At 33.2% G+C, this 20,381-nt stretch overlaps 1 protein-coding gene across 2 annotated transcripts in view; it reads right to left on the reverse strand.

Moving 5' to 3' along the window:
• The window catches only part of Dync2h1 (dynein cytoplasmic 2 heavy chain 1), a 337,531-nt gene that overhangs the window by 107,256 nt on the left and 209,894 nt on the right, over positions 1 to 20,381 (reverse strand). The gene's annotated exons all lie outside the window — the stretch shown is intronic.

The following is a 20,381-nucleotide window of genomic DNA, read 5'->3' on the forward strand; positions in this document are numbered from 1 at the left end:
GTGCCTAACTGAAAAGGAGAAAATAAACCTGGACAGAGATTTAAACACTGACTACTGCTTGTGAAAACTCACCCCTCCCCTCCAATCTGCTGGAAGGACCAGATGGGACTTGATCAGGAATTCAAAAGGGTTGGGGCAGGAGAGATTGAATTTAGAGACACAAATTGAAACCAGGAAACATGGGGTTCACAGGTGATGTAATGGACTAAAAATTGTCTCCTCTACCACACAAGTGGAACCCTGGGAAGAATCCTGGGGTGCAGCCTTCCAGCAACTGCTGGGCCCTGAAGGTACACTGATTTAAAATCTACAGGCCAACTGGCATTCAGCAAAGAACCTAGAGCCTACCTAGACCTAAATCTGGCCTCTAGGAATTCTGTCTACACAATTACTTCTCTCACTCCAACAACCCCACCCTCAGGGTGGAGAAAGCAACCCACTCTGAATCACTCCACCTAGCACTGCAGAAAAGAGAAGTTGAGCATCTTCTGAACTTCAACAGAAATAATTCTTCACCTTTCATCCAGATCTTTTTTCTTTCTCTTTTTCCTCCATTTAATTGTGACCTCCATTTACATTTATATGTATTCATACTCATTATTTTTTCTTTTCTAGCATTTTTGAAGTCATTTATTTTTCATGGACCAGTATTTTGAGGGCTAGGATATCTGATTATTATCTTTCAGTTTTGTTTTATATTATTTTCATTTTTATTTTTAACTTTTAAAATTTTACTTGGTGTATTTTTTTCTCTCACTTACCTCTTTCCCTTGATTCTCTTTCTCTCTTTGCTTCTGCTAACAATCTCTGTTGTTCTTTCTTTCACTTATCCTTTCACTTTTTATTTGTATCTTCTCTCTCCCATCTTCATAATCATCACATCCTAAACCACTTCTATTCTCTTTGTCCATAATTTGAAATTGTAAACTATTTTACAAAATTACTGTTTTTGTTGTAGGCAATAACTGATCATAGTATTTGTTTATTGTGACAATTAATGTTGTAGACTTCATAGCAGGAAATATTTGGTTTAATGCTGTATACTGTTAGCATTGGTTATTTATATTATTTGTCTGCTCCTAAATAGTGCAGTACTAGAAACCTTCAGGAACATTAAATCTACAGGGGAGAAACTCTACTGCCTTAGACCCATAGTGTTAGATGGGTAGACACACAACATTAAAAAGCAAGGGAACAAATAGCCCCAAACAAACCAAGACATGTAAATACAAAATCAACCGAAATGTTCCTTATTGAGTTGATATATCTAGTGTCCAAATTCTGGTTGCAATTTTAACTCCCAAACCTTATAAATATTATAGGCTTTCTCCATTCTTCATATTGTCATATTTACTTGCTTTACAACTATTATTTGTTTTTTAAGCTATTTTTTTATGCCACAACCCCAACCCCAATAAAATATAAAAAAGGGCTGGGCGTGTGGCTCAGCGGTTAATGCAGAGTGAATTAAACAGTTTTAATAACTACCTAATCTTCATTAGCACTAATGGCTAGTGCAGCTGATGGATTTTGAATATTTTGGCCAGGTAATAGTTATGATGGCTGCTCTTTAATAGAGCTTAAACTCTAAAAGATTAAGACATCACAGGAATTAAATATATCCAGGTACCAAACTATTCAGATCAGCAATGAATACAAATTCTGTTTAGTTTTTTAATGAAAATTTGCTACAATGTATGATGATACTTTAACTAATACCAAAGTAATGAAAAATTTCAATAAATGCCAAAATATCCATTTTTATCCACAATTTTACTTCTGTACAACAATTTTAAGTATACTAAAGGAACTTCTATATTTTCTATATTTTGAAGGATCAGTGATTATAAAGTCAAGGATAAGGCTTTATAGGTAGTTAAATTGACTATAAAATATTCAATATCAAGATTCTTTATATTTTCCAAATTTTATAAATATTTTGTTAATTTGTTTATTTTTCTTCTGAGTTACCCTGTCTATAATACATCAAAATACATATGTGCAATAAAGCTTGACTTTAGTTCCTAGATAAAAGTGATAATGATCAACAAATGATAATACCAAAAAATAAATAAATAAACTATTTTAACAATTACTTTTGCCCAGCAAGAGATTTGTTTCTTTCCTGCTATAACAGAGACGATGTGAAAGTGAAGCCTCTATAGAATAAACTATTGAACATAAACAGAAGAAAGCCACAAATTAGTGATTTGTTCTTGCTCTATCAGCATGTCATTAACGCATGAACTAGCAGTTACACACTTAAGGTCTAATTCAGTAAATCACTAAAAATATGATCTCAGAAAAAATAACCTCCTTGGGCAGCTTTTTAAGTATAAAATGAGTTCAATAATAATACCTATATCACAAGATTATTCTGAAATTTAAATAAAATAAAGCGTATTACAAGGAGCATAAAACACATCAAAATCACTGCCATGATAAACAGAGATTAAGAAGATGACACTAGATATACTCTAAAACCAAAACCAAAATAACTACCTATAGCTATCCAACTGATAATGGCTCAGTTTGTCATAAATGAAAGTGAGATAGATTTTGTCCTCTCTATTAACCCCCTGACTAAGAATATTCTCCCCACCAAACATCCTATTTTTTCCTTTTTCTTAGGTCACAATTCCCCTACAGCTTCTAGATTTTTCATAGATATACTTTTTCTTTTTTGAACTGTGGATTGAACCCGGGATGCTTAACCATGGAGCCACATCCTTGGACCTTTTTATTTTTCACTTGGAGTCAGGGTGTTGCTAAGTTGCTTAGAACATCGTGAAGATGCTGAGGCTGTGTTTGAACTTGCAATCCTCCTGACCCAGCCTCCCAAATGACTGGGATTACAGGTTTGTGTCACAGCACTGGCTTCATACATCCACTTTTGAATCTAGCAGAAGCCTTTAATTGAAACATAACATAAACCAGGGTAGTGGATCTGTGATGCAAAAACATTAGGGACCAAAGAATTATACAGTCAAAAACATGCCAAAAACATACACTGGAGAAAAAACAGGCTTTTAAACAAATGGTACTAGGAAGACTGACTATATGTAGAAGAATGAGACTAGATCCTTACCTTTCACCTTGTGTGAAAGTCAACTCAAAATGGATTCAAGACCTAGGAATTAGACAAGAAACTATGCAACTCCTAGAAGAAAACATAGGGTCAACACTCCAACAATATAGGCACAGGCAACAATTTTCTTAATTGGACTCCTAAAGCTCATGAAATAATACCAAGAATTAATAAATAGGATGGTAGCAAATAAAAAGCGTCTCCACTGCAAAGGATACAATTAAGAACGTGAAAACACAAACCAAAAATGGAGAATATATTTCTAGTTACTCTTCTGCCAGAGGATTACTATCAAGGATATATAAAGAACTCAAAAAACAACACCAAAAACAACCAAACAACCCAATTAATAATGAACTAAACATACACTTCTGAAAAAAAAATACAGATGGCCAACAAAAATACACAAAATGTTAACATCTTTAGCAATTAGAGAAATGCAAATCAAAACTAAACTTGGATTTCATCTCACTCCACTTTGAATGGCAGCCACCAAGAATACAAACAATAACAAATGCTGGAGATGATATGAAGAAAAAGGAATGATTTTACATTATTGGTAAGATTGTAAATTAGTATAATCACTATGGAAATAAGTATGGATGTTCTTCAAAAGACTAGTAATGGAATCATCATATGACCTGGCTATATCACTACCTATCCTAAAGAAGTAAAATCAGAATATTTTATTTTGTCCATGTTTGTAGCATTAAGCCAAACTGCGGAACCATCCATTAATGGATGAACAGGTAAAGAAAATATAGTATGGATATGCAATGGAGTTTTATTCAACCCTAAAGAAAAATGAAAATATGTCATTTATAAGAAAATTGATTTTTAGATATTTATATATAGCACATATCAAAATGTCTCACATCCCACTGTAAATACAATTAATTTTACTCTAAAAAAAAAAAGAAAATTGAGAACATTATGTTAAGCGAAATAAGCCAAACTCAGAATGTCAAGGGTCATATGTTGTCTCTCATGTGGAGGCTACAAAGGAAAAATGAAAAGAAAGGTGACAAGAGATTCATGAAAATCAAAAGAAGACTGTTAGTCTCTATTCTGTGGGACCCAGGGAGAAGAAGGGAAAGTACCAGGGAATAATATTGGCCCAATTATATCATTATATGATATGTATGTACAAATTCATTACAATAAATTCCACCATTATGTTTAGCTATAATACACCCCCCGCAAAAAAAAAAAAAAAAAAAAAAGCCCACGGACAATGTTCTACAATCATTTAAGAGATCAGGAATTCCTATCAACCTCCTATCAACTTGTAAGTAATCTATTCCTTCTGCTTCCTTCCTTCCTATAAGAGAAATGTTAACATTGATCTAAGGAAATAAATCATAAAATGACAAAAGTGCTATATTCCGAAGAAGCTATGCAGCTTATACATATTATATAGCCAATATATATTGCTAAATTGAAGACATAATTCCAATTCCAAATTCTCCAAGGTGAATAAGGTAGGACTATTTGGTTTTTGTAATAGTCTTTTCTGTTTAAAAAGTATAATCTTAGGACAGAGCTTGACTATAAAGAGTATTAGTTGTTATCTTGAAACATAAGATGTGGTTTTTGGTTTTTCTAGTAACTCCACATAAATTAAATCTTCTCTTTTTATTATCAAGATGGTTATCTCAGTTGCTCTTTTGTAATTTTTTCTTTCATTAATTCAAATTAAATATCAACATCAAATACATTATGTCAGTGTGAACCAGGCATAGTGGCACAAGTTTAGAATCCCAGATAGTGGGGAGTCTGAGGCAGAAGAATTGCTTGAGCTGAGGTTAGGACTATCCTGGACAACATAGTGAGACCCCCCCATCTCAAAAAAAATAAATAAATAAAATAAAAATGAAAGTAATTTTAAGTAACTAATACTGACTTAACTCTTGCATTTGAAATTCCTTGATGATCTCAAACAATAGAACACAATATCTCTGATAAACAAAGAAACACAATCCTTAAAGAAATATTAGCCAACTGTATTCAAAAACATATTTAGAAAATAATATACCATGATCAGTGGGCTTCATCCCAGGAATGCAAATCTAGCTCAACACATTCAAATAAATAAATCTAATTCACCACTTAAATAGAAGAACAGGACTTAGATAAAATATAGCAACTGTTCATGTTAAAAATCCTGGAGAAACTAGGGATAGAAGAAAGTTACTTTAATATTATAAAGATATACAAAGATATATAGGAAGAAGGTTACCTTAACATTATAAAGATATATAAAGATTTTCAGATATACCTAAAAACCCAAAGCTAACATCATACTGAATGGAAAAATACTGAAAGCATTTCCTCTAAAATCAAGAACAAGACAAGGATGTTCACTCACATCAGTTATATTCAATATAGTTCTCAAAACTCTATCCAGGACAATCTGACAAGAGAAGGAAATTAAAAAGACAGAAATGAGGGGAAAAAGTAAAATTATCACCAATTGCCAATGGTATGATCCTATATCTAGAAGACACAGAAGATTCTACCAGAAGACTTCTAGAGCTGAAAAATTAATTTAGCAAAGGAGCATGATATACGATGAACACTTAAATCAATTGTTTGTCTATACTCCAACAATGATTTAACTGAGAAAGAAGTCAGGAAAACCACCCCATTCACAATTACCTAAAAAAATAAAATACCTGGAAATTAATCTAACCAAGAAGGTCAATGAAGTCTACTATGAAAACTATAGAACACTAAAGAAAATAAATTCAAGAAGACCTCAGAAGATGGAAAGTCCTCCTACTTTCTTGTCAAAATGGCCATGCTACTAAAATGCAATTCTACCAAAATACCAATAACATTCTTCACACCATTAGAAAAACAATTTTTTAATTCATTTGGAAGAATAAGAGACCCAGATAGCCAAAGCAATACTAAGCAAGGAAAGAAAAGCAGGACATGAAAACCATTGGAACATAATAGAAGACACAGAGAATTCTACATACTTACAATCATCTGATACTAGAAAAAGGTGCCAAAAAATATTTTGGAGAAAAGATAGGATTTTTAACAAATGATGCTAGGAAAACTGGTTAGCTATATGTAGAAAAATGAAATGACCTCTATCTTTCATCTTGCACAAAACTAAAATTGAAATGGATCAAAGACTTAGGAATTAAACCAGACACCTTGTAATTGCTAGAATAAAATGGGGTCAATACTTCATCATATAGGTGCAGACACTGACTTCTTCAACAAAACCCCTAAAGGTCAGGAATTAAAATAAAAAATTAATATGTGTGATGCCATCAAATTAAAAAGCTTCTGTTCATCAAAGGAAATGTTTAAGAGGGTGAAAAAGAGCCAATGAAATGGGAGAAAATCTTTGCCAGCTAGTCCTATGACAGAGGATTATTATCCAGGATATATAAAGAATTCAAAAACAATACCAAAAAACCAAATAACCCAGTACACAAAAGGGCAAAAGAACTTAACATAAACTTCTTAAAAGAAGAAACACAAATGGTCAATAAATACATGAAAAAATGTTAAGCATCTCTAGCAATCAAGGAAATGAAAATCAAAATGCCAAGATTTCATCTCACTCCAGTCAGAATGGCAATAATCAAGAATGCAAACAATAATAAATGCTGGCAAGGATATCGAGGGTGGGGGGGAAGGTACTCTCTTACATCGTTGGTGGTGGTGGGACAGTAAATTAGTATTACCACTCTGGAAAGCAGTGTGGAGATTCTTCAATAAACTAATAAAGGAACCATTATATGATACAGTATCTATCAAAAAGATTTAAAAATCAGTATATTATAGCAATACAGCCAGCTCAATGTTTAAAGCCACAAAATTCTTAAGAGCGAAGTTTTGGAATCAACCCATATATTCATCAATAGATAAATGGATTAAAGCAGGGTGTTGGGGCACATGCCTGTAATCTCACCTCCTCAGGAGGCTGAGGCAGGAGGTTCTCAAGTTTAAAGCCAGCCTCAGCAAAAGCGAGGCACTAAGCAACTCAGTGAGACCCTGTCTCTAAATAAAATACAAAATAGGGCTGGGGATGTGGCTCAGTGGTCAAGTGTCCCTGAGTAGTTCAATCCTTGGTACACTCCCCCCCCCCAAAAAAAATAGATGAATGAATTAAGAAAATGTGATATATGTATATAGAAACACACACACACACACACACACACACACACACACACACAGTTTTACTCAGACATAAAGAAAAATGAAAAAATGGCATTTACCAGTAAATGGACAGAAATGGAGAAAATCATGCTAAGTGAAATAACCCAGACTCAGAAAATGAATAGTTGAATATTTTCTCTCATATGGGAAGCCAGAACAAAATAAGGGAAAGAAAACAGTTGGGGAGGGGATCAGATATCATAAAAATTCAGAGAAGATCACTGGAGTAAAAGGAGAACAAGAGTGAGGAAAGAAGGCAGGGAAAGGGGAAGATAAATAAAATTAAGCTAACAAAACTGTTATATTCTTATATAAAGAATCAAGGGGAATTTCATCTTTATGTATATGTAAAAAAAAGGAAGTTTAGAGAAAGGAAAATAGGAGATGGGAAGAGGGAGGGAAAGGGGGAAATAAGGTTGAAATTAAATTCCTTACATGTATTTTGTCAAAATGAACCCAAATATAATGAGAAATTATAATTCTCTAATAAAATAATTCTCTACAGATGCCTTTTTTTAAAAAATGGGAGCTTCAAAGTTCCTTTATTTAGGGTAGGGGCAGAATTTCATGCACTTCCACCTCCCCAAGTGAGTGTTCCCCTTCCCTTGGCCTCCACCTATAAAGCAGATTCATAGTTCTCTCATCAGACAAATGTTTATATAGAAAAAGCTTGTGAGAGGGCAAGAATTCACCCTAGCAGCCTGCACTTAACCATGTCCAACCTGTTAACTGTTCTAATTGAACTCACATAAGTGCCTGACTTAAGTGTAGAAATATTTTATTAATTCTCTGTAGGTAGCTGTATCTCCTTAGATTTCAGTTAAGTTGTTGCCCTGCAGTCTCCTCACTGATAATTTTTGTTTTTTTTTTTAAACAGTCACAAATTTGTAGTTTGGACTCTATTGAAAGAGTAGAAACAATGCACTTTCAAGCACTCAACATCCCTAAAGTTCACTTTTTATTGAATTAAAATGGTCTTTCTTCTTTCACTCCAATTATAACCATCATGAAATAGACTTTATTATAACCATCATCAAATAGATTTTATTAAACAAATAGTCCCATTTATCTAATCTAATGAAAAGTGTCCCATTTTGTCTCAGTTACTGACTGCTGGTGTCACATGTTACCTTTATCAGAGAGATAATACTACAATAGCCAATTATTGTACAAGGGGATGTAAAGGAGACGCAGAAGAATGACATTGTTATTAATAACCTAGCAGAACCTCACAAAATAGGATCTACTATTTTTTGAGTACTATCTTAAGTGTTTTATATATCTGGGATGATAAAAATTAACATATATTCACTAAAGAAAATACTGTCCCATCTTGGTAAATAAAGATGCATTTATGATAATAGCTTAGGGCTTAAATGATAAAAGAATACAATTATAAATGTTAAACTTGATTGTTCAGTTTTCATTTTCTTAAGTTTTAACAAAATAAGTTACAGGAATTAAAACTTACTTTTATTATCAAAAAGGTAAAATCTCAAAACCTGAAACTGTAGAAGTAGGATTTAATTTCTGCTTTAAAGATTTCCTAGTAGAACTTAATTAAACTTAATTTTGAAGTGTTTCTCATAAACTCAAACTGTCTTAATTGCACAAGCTCCATGAAAACATTGAAAACAATCTGATTCATGCAGAAATTATCTTTAGCAATTGTAAGTGAAAAGTGCATACATTTGCTCAGAGATGCATTCACAAGATAGATGTTTAAATATAAGAAAATATGTTTCTACTTTATCATGTATATTACAAGTAGGACTTTTTATACATCACTCCCTACTAAACTGACTTGCTTCAAAACAGGGAGTATTTTCATTCTTCTATACTTTCCAATTACTATTCCAATGGTGATGTACTAGCAGTAAATAATATAGGATAGAAGAACATATGTAAAAATGAAAAATTACAAAGGATCAATACAAATATTTCATGAAGAAGATGGATTTAAACTGGAATAAACATTTAAATAAGCAAAAAGTAGTGGCAAGAGCAATTACAAAAATGAGATAAACAAAGACAGTTTAGAATGTCTGTACCAAGATGCTAAAAGAAAAAGGGAAAAGAAAGTAGACAGCATTCAAGATTTGTGGGACACTTAAACAAATATTCTCACTTTCAGAATATCAGAAGATAAGGAGAATAAAGTTATGGGCACAGAAAACCCAGTAAAAGAAATAATAGCAGAAAAATTCCCTAAACTTGAGAAAGTTATAAATTTCATGTACAGAAAGTATATAGGACCCCAAATAGACATAAATAGAAAAGATCTTCATTATAGCTTATTATAAGTCCAACTGTCAAAAGTACAGGACAACAAATTTTAAAATCTACAAGAAGAGAGTACCAAGTTGTATTTAAGGGTATCCCCATTAGACTCAGATTTTTCAAAAGGAGCCCTATAAACCAGGAGGGAATGGAATGACATACTGAAAGCCCTGAAAGAAAATAACTGTCAGTGAAGATTGCTATACCCAGAAAGGTTATTCTACAGAAATTGAAAAATAAAGACCTTATAAGATAAGCTAAAACTGAAGGAATTCATGAACACCAGTAAAGACTTACAGAACATGCTTCAGAGAGTCCTACATCCAGAGGTAAAAAGATGACTACTATTATGAAACCACATGAAGGTACAAAACCTACTAGAAGAATACATACACAAAACAGAAACAAGAGAAACATAATTATTAAGACCAAAAAAAAAAAATCACAATGAATTAGCTGACCTTTGCAAAACATTTCAACCAACATTTATAGTACACACATTCTTTTAATTAACACATGAAATTTTCTCTATAATAGACCATATATTAGACCACAGAACAAGTCTTGAATTTAAAAAAAAAGGAAAGAAATTAAAATCCTTTGTCTTTTCTGATCACAATAAGATAAATCAGAATTCAACAAAAAATTTTTATAAATTATACAAATGCAGGGAGACTGAATGATACTTTTGAACAGTGGGTCACTGATGAATTCAGAAGCGTAGTTGAAATATTTCTCAAACCAAATGAAAATGGAAACACAATGTACTCAAACTTGTGGGATGTAACAAAAGCAGTACTGAGGAAGTTTATAGTAATGAGTGCCTACATCAAAAGAGAAATATTTCAAATAAACAATCTAAGGATGCATCTCAAAGACTTAAAGCAAGAACCAAATCTGAAAATTAGTAGAAGGAAAGAAATAACAAAGTCCAGAACAGAAATAAATGACAGAGGGACTAAAGAAAACCAAAGAAATATACAAAAGACCAATGATACAAAGAATTTAGATCTTTGAAGATATCAACAAAATTAACAAATCTTTAACTAGACTCAGAAAAAAAGAGAAAACTCAAATAAAATTAAGGATGAAAAAAGGAGACACTGCAACCAGTAAAATGGAAATGCAAAAGATCATTAGAGATTATTTTGAAAAACCATGAGCTAGAAACCCTAGAAGGGACAAATTTCGGGACACATATGACCAAACAAAATTGAAACATTCAAACTTAAAATAAAATCTAAATAGGCCAATAGCAAGTAATGAAATTGAATCATTAATAAGTCTCCCAATAAAGATAAGCTCAGAACTACCTGACTTACTAATTTCTACCAAACATTTAAAAAAGAACTCATGCCATTTCTTCTCAAACTATTCCATAAACTCCAACTCTTCCAAACTCATTCTATGAGAACAGCATTACCGTTATGAAAACCAAATAAAGGAATAAGTAAAGAAAACTATAGACCAATATCCCTAGTGACATAGATGAAATATCCCCCCAAAATACTAGCAAATTTAATTTAAATACATAGCAAAAAGATCATTTTGTCATGATCAAATTGGTTTTATCCCAGGTATGTAATGATGGTTCAATATATACAAATCAATCAATGATAATATATCATACCAACAAAATAAAGAATAAAATCACATCATTTTAATAGAATCAGAAAAAGCATTTCATAAAGTTCAATATCCTTCATGATAAAAAAAAAAAATCTCTGAACAAGGGATCAAGCTCTGAATAAGGGATCAAGATGGCACAGTACAGAAAGTTATTTTCCAAACTGCTCTGTGGGACGAGACCAGAAAACCAGATGAACAACTTCTCTTTTAGGTCAGTGAAAAAAAAAAAAAAAAAAATCCTACTGGGATTTAATACTAGGCTCTCAGAACAGCCTAGGGACTTGGAAGTGTGAATAGAATAAAATAAAAACTAGAAAAAAAAAGAAAAGAAAAAAGCCCACTGCCATCAGTCAGGGCAAATCCACCTCAAGCAGGTTAAAGAGGGAGACTAAGAGAGCCCACATTTCACATGGCACTGAGGTATGTCTTGAAGTGGAGAAGACATTGATCAGAGACATTGACCAGCAGATCAAGGGGGTGAGCTGTATTTTACTTTCATGTGAGGTGGATGCTGCTTGTCAACTGGTGGCCTGGGAAAACAGAGACATCCTTCATATTTTCCTGCTGTGTTACAACTGCCGGGTGGGTGTGGATCCAAACCCAGGCGCCCAGAACTGTGTAATTCCAGATGGGTCTGAAAACCTGACCTGGCATAGTCCTGCAATACAACCCAAAGTGTGACTAGAAAACCAGATGAAATTCAGGTGTGGAAAGTGTTGCACCCAGGGGAATTCAAAACTAAGACAGGAGAGATCCTGATGCCTCTCAATCTATGAGTCTGGTGGTCTGCAGGACCAGGTGGGAGCAACTGGAAATTCCACAGGGTGGGGGGTGGCAGGGGGCAGAATGTGAGCTTTGGCTCTGAGCCCAGGTGGCAGAGTGGGGCAAAAGACTGGCTCCTCCACCACTGGCGCAGAAACCAGAGGAGATTCAGAGATACACGTGCCCAACAGGAAAGGAAGTAGCCAGGCTTTGGAGGTATGCTGATTTAAAAGCCTCACAAAACATCATTCCACAAAGCACCAGGGGTCTAGCTAGACCCAAACCCAGCCTCTAGGAACTCTGCACCTAGGAAACCCTTTCAGAGAACTCTACAGTGACCCCTTGCTGTGAGTGGATTAGACAACAGCCTCCAACTCACTCCCCCTCACTCTGCTAAGAAGGGAAGCTAAGAATTGTCTATCTCCACAAAAAGAAAAAGGTATTGACAGGGGTTTCTATCCTCATATCAGACAGAGTGAACTTCAAGTTGATCAAAAGAGACAAAGAAAGTCATTTCATGCTGCTTCAGGGAATTACACTTAACACTGGGTGACTTTAACATTTTATTCTCTCTTTTTAAATTTTTTAAATTAATTTTAATTAGGTATATATGACAGCAGAATTCATTTTGATTCATTGTACACAATAGCAGAACAAATTTTCATTCCACTGGTTGTACACAATGTAGCATCTCACTATATGTGTAGTCATACATGTACCTAGGGTAATAATGTCCATCTCTCCACCATCTTTCCTGCTCCTATGTCCCCTCCCCATACCTCCCTCTCATTTGCCCAAAGGTCCTCCATTTCCCAACCGCCCCCTCTCCTCACCCATGGATCAGTATCAACTTATCAGAGAGAACATTCGCTCCAGGTTTTTTGGGATTGGCTTACTTTGCTTGGCATGATATTTTCCAACTCCATCCATTTATCTGAAAATGCCACAATTATATTCTCTTTTATTGCTGAGTAATATTCCATTGTGTATATATACCACAGTTTCTTTTAAAAAATATTTATTTTTTTAGTTGTAGTTGGACACAATATCTTTATTTTATTTATTTATTTTTATGTGGCGCTGAGGATCGAACCCAGGGTCTCGCATGTTCAAGGCAAGTGCTCTGCCACTGAACCACAATCCCAGCCCACCAGTTTCTTTATCCATTCTTCTATTGAAGAGCATCTAGGTTGGTTCCACAGTTTGGCTATCCTGAATTGTGCTGCTATAAACATTGATGTGACTGCATCACTATAGCATGCTGTTTTTAAGTCCTTTAGGTATAGACCAAGGAGTGGGATAGCTGGGGCAAATGGTGGTTCCTTTCCAGGTTTTCTAAGGAATCTCTGTATTGCTTTCCAGAGTGGTTGCACCAATTTGCAAATCCCACCAGCAATGTATGAGTGTGCCTTTTCCCTGACATCCTCCCTAGCATTTATTGTTGTTTGTATTCTTATTTTGCATTGTTTGTATTCTTATATTGTTGTTTGTATAACTGCCATTCTGACTGGTGTGAGATGAAATATTAGAGTAGTTTTAATTTGCATTTCTCTAATTACCAGAGATGTTGAACATTTTTTATATATTTGTTGATCGATAGTATCTTCTTCAAGCTATAGTAACAAAAATGGCATGGTATTGGCACCAAAACAGACATTTAGACCAATGGTACAGAAAAGAAGACACAGAGACAAACCCACATAAATACAGTTATCTCATACTGGACAAAGGTGCCAAAAACGTATATTGGAGAGAAGATAGCCTCTTCGATAAATGGTGGCTGGCAAAATTGGAAATCCATATACAGCAAAATGAAACTAAACCCCTATCTCTCACCATACACAAAACTCAACTCAAAGCAGATCAAGGACTTAGGAATTAGACCAGAGACTCTGCGCCTAATAGAAGAAAAAGTAGGCCCAAATCTTCACACGTCAGATTAGGCCCCAACTTCCTTAACAAGATTACAAAATAAAATCAAGAAATAATAAATGAGACAAGCTCAAACTAAAAAGCTTCTTTTCAGCAAAAGAAACAATCAATGAGGTAAAGAGAGAGCCTATATTTGTGAGCAAATTTTTGCCACACAAATGTCAGATAGAGCACTAATCTCCAAGATATATAAAGAACTCAAAAAACTTAACACCAAAAAAACAAACAAACAAACAACTCAATCGATAAATGGGCTAAGGAGCTGAACATTCCTCTTTCATCACTGGATACATCCTCCAGATAAAAACTAAAAAAAAAGAAGCTACAGAACTAAAAAATACAATTAATAATTTAGAGTTTAAAGACATACACAGAATATTTCACACATAAATGACTGAATACACTTTCTTCTTAGCAGAACACACATCATTTTAGATCACATCTTAGGCTACAAAGCAAGGCTTAGCAAATAAAAAAAATAGAGATAGTACATTGCATCCTATCAGATCATAATGGAATGAAATTAGAAAGCAACAATATAATAAAAAACAGAAGCTATTCTTAATATCTGGAGACTAAATAAAATGCTATTGAATGACAAATGGATAGCTGAAGAAATCAAGAAACTAAAAAAATTCTTAGAGGTAAAAGAGAATAGTGACACAGCATATCAAAATTTCTGTGATACTCCAAAGGCAGTTCTAAGAGGAAAGTTCACAGCACTGGGCTCATTGATTAAAAAAAAATAGAAAGTCACCAAATAAATAAACTAACATTATACCTTAGTGCCCCCTAGGAAAAAAAGAACAAGTAAGCACTAAAAGCAGTAGAAGACAGAAAATAATTAAAATTAGGGCCAAAAATCAGGGAAATTGAAACAAGAACAAAAATAATTTTTAAAAAATCAATGAAATGAAGATGATTCTTCGAAAAAGTAAATAAAATTTATAAACCCTTAGCCAAGCTAATAAAGACAAAGAGAGAGAAACTTCAAATTTCTAAAAGTCATGATAAAAAGAAAAATATCACCATAGACACCACTGAAATACAGAGAATAATCAAACTATTTTGAAAACTTATACTCCAATAAAATAGAACATCTTGAAGACATCAATAAATTTCTAGAGGCATATAACATACCCAAATTGAGTAGGGAAGACATACAAATTTAAAAAGATCAATTTCAAGCAATGAAATTGAAGATATCATCAAAATCTACCAAGAAAGAAAAACACAGGCAAGATGAATTCTCAATTTCTACCAGACGTTCAAAGAAAAACTAACACCAAACCTCCTCAAATTATTCTATGAAGTAGAAAAGTAGGGAACTCTTCCAAATTCATTCTATGAAGCATAGTGATACCATTCCAAAACCACACAAGGACACAGAAAGGAAAGAAAACTTCAGGAGCCAATATCCCTGATGAACTTAGATGAAATATTTTAAATAAAATACTGGCAAATCACATAAAAAACACATTTAAAAGGGAGCACCATGATAAAGTGAGTTTGGTTAAACATAAGGAAATAAATAAATATAATTCACCGCATCAATAGACTTTTTTTTACACACATGACAACAGTGGAATACATTACACTCATTATTACCTATTTACAACACAATTTTTCGTAACTCTGTATATAGTATGTTCATGCCAAATTATGCCATTACATGTACTCTCTTTTTTTTTGCATTGCAATTCTTAATACACATATATACCACAATTTATCATATCTCTGTTTGTATATAAGGTATATTAACATCAAATTCAAATCTTTATACATGTATTTTGTATAATGATGACCATCACCTTCCACCATCCTTGCTATTCTGCATCAATCGACAAGAATTCATGTGATTATCTCAAAAGATGCAGAAAAAGCATTTGACAAAATTCAGCATCCATTCATGTTCAAAGCACTAGAAAAACTAGGGATAGGAGGAACATACCTCAACATTGTAAAAACTATGTATGTTAAACCCAAGTCCAACATCATTCTAAATGCAGAAAAACTAAAAGCATTCCCTCTAAAAACTGGAATAAGACAAGGATGCCTCTTTCACCATTTCTATTCAACATCATCCTTGAAATTCTAGGCAATCAGGAAAAAGAAATTAAAGGGAAACAAATGGAAAAAGAAGAGCTCACACTGTCCCTATTTGCCAACGATAAAAGACCCAAAAAACTCTTCCAGAAAACTTTTAGAACTCAAAAGGAAATAAAAATAACCCCCTTAATCAACTGCATTTGACTGATGAATACATCACTGATGAATCAACTGATAGTGAAATTAAGGAAACTATCCCATTCACAGTAACCTCAAAAAAATAAAATTCTTGAGAATCAATCTAACAGAAGAGGTGAAAAACTTCTACAATGATAACTGCAGAACACTAAAGAAAGATATGAAACAGACCTTAGAAGATGAAAAGATCTCCCATGTACTTGGATAGGCAGAATTAATATTGTCAAAATGACCATACTACCTAAAGCACTATACAGATTTAATGCAATTCCTACTAAAATTCCAATGACATTCTTCATGCAAATAGAAAAAGCAGTCATGAAATTCATTTGGAAAAACAAGAGTCCCAGAATAGCCAAAGCAATCTTTACCAAATAAAGTGAAGCAGGAGGCATCACAATACCAGATGCTAAATTATCCTACATTGCTATAGGAATAAAAACTGCATGTCATTGGTATCAAAATAGGTAAGACTACCAATGAAACAGAATAGAAGACACAGAGACAAACCCCTATGAATACAGTTATCTCGTACCAGACAGAGGAGCCATAAACATAAAAGGGAATAAAATTATAGCTTTTGCAGGTAAATGGATAGAACTGGAGACTAACCAGCTAAGTGAAATAAGCCAAACCCAAAAAACTAAAGGACGAATGCTCTCTCTGAAAAGTGGATGTTGACTCACAATAGTTAAAGGGGACGAGGGGAGTAGAGGTTCATCAAATTGGGCAAGGGGACTGGGTGGAAGCGAGGGAGGATGGGAATAGGAAAGACAGTAGAATGAATCAGATATAACGTACCATGTTCATATATAAATACATGACCAATATAACTCCATATCGTGTACAACCACAAAAATGGGAAGTTATACACCATGTATGTATGATAGGTCAAAATACATTCTACTGTCATGTATAACTAGAAAGAACAAAGAAAAACATTAAAAAAAGAATTACTTTATGACTGACATTTGTCAAAAAAATGGATGGATCTGGAGACTACCATGCTAAGCAAAAGAAGTCAATCCCCAAAAACCAAAGGTCAAATATTCTCTCTAATATATGAATGCTAACACACAACAAGGTATGAGAGGGGAAGAATCGAAGTTCAACAGATCAGACAAAGGGGTATGAAGGAGAAGGAGGGAGAACAGGAATTAGGAAAGCCAATGGAAGTAGTCTGACTTAACTTTCCTATGTACATATATAAATACACCAGAGTGAATCTCATCATTACATACATCCACAACACTGGGATCCTAATCAGAATAAGATACACTCCATGTTTTGTATAAATATTTCAAAACATATTGTCATGTATAACTAAAAAAGAACAGTTTTTTAAAAATAAATAAAAATAAAAATAAACCCCTGAACAAATTAGGGCTAGAAGAATCATACTTCAACAGCATGAAGTCTGTGTATGACAAACAAATGAACAACATTATACTGAATAGGAAAACTCTAAAAGCATTTTCTCCAAGATTAGGAATAATACAAGAGGGTCTATGTTCTTTAAATGTAGTACTAGAATTTTTAATGAGAGCATTCTAGCAAGAAAAAAATATAATTTCTTATAAAAATACGAATAGAAAAAAAGGATGTTAAATTATCCCTGTTTGCAGATGATATGGTTCTATAAATAGAAAAATGTATAACGACTCCACTAAATGACAATTAACTATACTAATCACATTATCACTTAGCCCTCCTCCCCCATACTCCAATTGGCACCAAACATTCCCACTGCCTTTGAAGATCTTCTAGTTGTCTTATTTTCTGACCACACATCAGTCTGATATAATTCTTTGAAGTATCACCCCATCTCCAAATATATGTTAAATATAGGTATTTACTGGGATTCTGCTTTGGGAGCATCTTTTTCTGCTTTATCAATGTTTTCTAACAATCTCTGACTCCCATGGCTTCCTCTCCAGATAGGATTTTCTGTTTGCCAAATCCATTATCAAATCTTTATCTGAATTCTCTGTTTATTTAGTAAAAATTCCTACCATAATGTCCAAGCAGTTAATCCAATGGCATCTCAAAAAATACTATCCCATAGTTACAACAATTTAATATATTAAACTGATCTCTTCTTCTCCCCACCATCAAAAATGAAAGTGCAAAATCTCTTTCTTTTGACTCTTACATTTTGATTAATGCAACACTGTCTACACAGCATTAATAACTCAGTGGAAAAGCAGAAGGAAAGGGATATTACATTGTTTGATATGAATGAGCACATATATATTGATTCAGGTTACACAAAAGTATCTGATAACTGTTGACATACAGCATAAATACATAAGTATCACAAACACTTCGTAATAAATGCCACTTATGGTTACTGCCTTGTATGGGTGTACTGGATTCATTTTGAGCCTTCATATTTGTACAAAATTGGTTACATAGCTTTTGCATTGGTGTTTATCTTTAAAGTCCAAATTTTGAGTACTTTCTTCAATAACCGTTCTCACAATTCTGAACTTGTACATGATCAATAGTGTGTATTTTAACATTTATTTGGTGTAAAGCAGATGACAGATTTGATGTCAAGTCAGACTTCTTAATATCTAAATATTCACTTTCAAATAAAGGCAAACATTTTAAATGTGGCTTCTAATAAAAAACCTCTAATTATATGCTCTAAACATAGACATTTTTTAGTTCAAATATGTATACATATTGGTAATTACAAAAATAAGACGTTTTAATAATTGTACTGTGAAAACCATCCTATGTATGAAAATGATAATTAACAACAGTCACTAATATGCCATTATGTAAAAATGTGAGTGTGTAACCGATGTGATTCTGCAATTTGTATTTGGGGTAAAAATGGGAGTTCATAACCCAATTGAGTCAAATGTATGAAAGATGATATATCATGAGCTTTGTAATGTTTTGAACAACCAATAAAAAAAAAGAACTTTTAAAAAGTAGTGAAACAGACCTATAGTTAAAACGTGTATTAAAGTATGTATTACCAGAAAAGTTTTAAGACTACATTATCTTCTTCTCATCTAACAAATATTAATAAAAATTTCAACATCAAGGCAAGACAAAATAGTTGAGATTAAAGCACAGTAAAATAAATTTTGGAGAATTATCTGGTAAACTAGAGTGAGCAAAAAGTTAAAATATATATCAATTGTTGGGGAAAATAACATTGGAGTTTATCTTCTCATAATATTATGTGCTTAGATACTAAAGTGTTCAATTAAGTAAAGAAAGTTTTTTTTTTTGGTTTTTTTTTTTTTTTTTGCTTGTAAACAATATTTGTTTATTTCTCATGGTTGAAGAGTCTGGGAAGTCTAAGATAATATGAGTAGATTTATGTCTGCTAATGGCTTTTTTCCTGGTTCATAGATGACTCCTTCTGGCTGTATCCTCACCTGATGGGCAAGGCTACTTATTATCTGGGGCTTCTTTTATCAGAATACTTTTTTAAATGAATTTTTTTGATTTATATATGACAGCAGAATGCATTACAATTTTTATTATTCATATAGAGCTCAATTTTTCATATCTCTGGTTGTATACAAAGTATATTCACACCAATTTGTGTCTTCAGAACTGGAAATCCTTATGCAAAAAAATGAAATTAAACCCCTATCTCTCAGCATGCACAAAACTCAACTCAAAATGGATCAAAGACTTAGAAATACAATAACAGACCCTGCATCTAATAGAAGAAAAAGTAGGCCCTAATCTCCATCATGTGGGATTAGGCCCCAACTTCCTTAATAAGACTCCTTTGGCGAAAGAAATAAAACAAGAATCAATAAATGGGATGGACTCAAAAAGTTTCTTCTCAGTAAAAGAAACAATCTACAAGGTAAATAGAGAGCCTACATCTTGGGAACAAATCTTTACCCCTCACACATCAGATAGAGCACTAATCTCTAGGGTATATGAAGAACTCAAAAAGCTGAGCACCAAAAAAAACAAATAACCCAATCAATAAATAGGCCAAGGATCTGAACAGACACTTCTCAGAAGATGATGTACAATCAATCAACAAATATATAAAAAAATGTTCATCATTTCTAGCAATTAGAGAAATACAAAAGTAAAGAAGCTTTTATCTGCCTAATTTGCTATGAAACTTCTAATGTTTGGGACTCAACTTAGACTAGGGATATATTGATATTTGTATGCCAACATGAGACCTATGTTACTAAAATGAAAGAAAAGATTAGCAGGAAACAAAGAATATGGTTTCTCATAATACCAAGAGCCTCATACCCTTGGCTTT

This window comes from Callospermophilus lateralis, chromosome 2, assembly GCF_048772815.1.
Source record: "Callospermophilus lateralis isolate mCalLat2 chromosome 2, mCalLat2.hap1, whole genome shotgun sequence".
NCBI lineage: Eukaryota > Metazoa > Chordata > Mammalia > Rodentia > Sciuridae > Callospermophilus > Callospermophilus lateralis.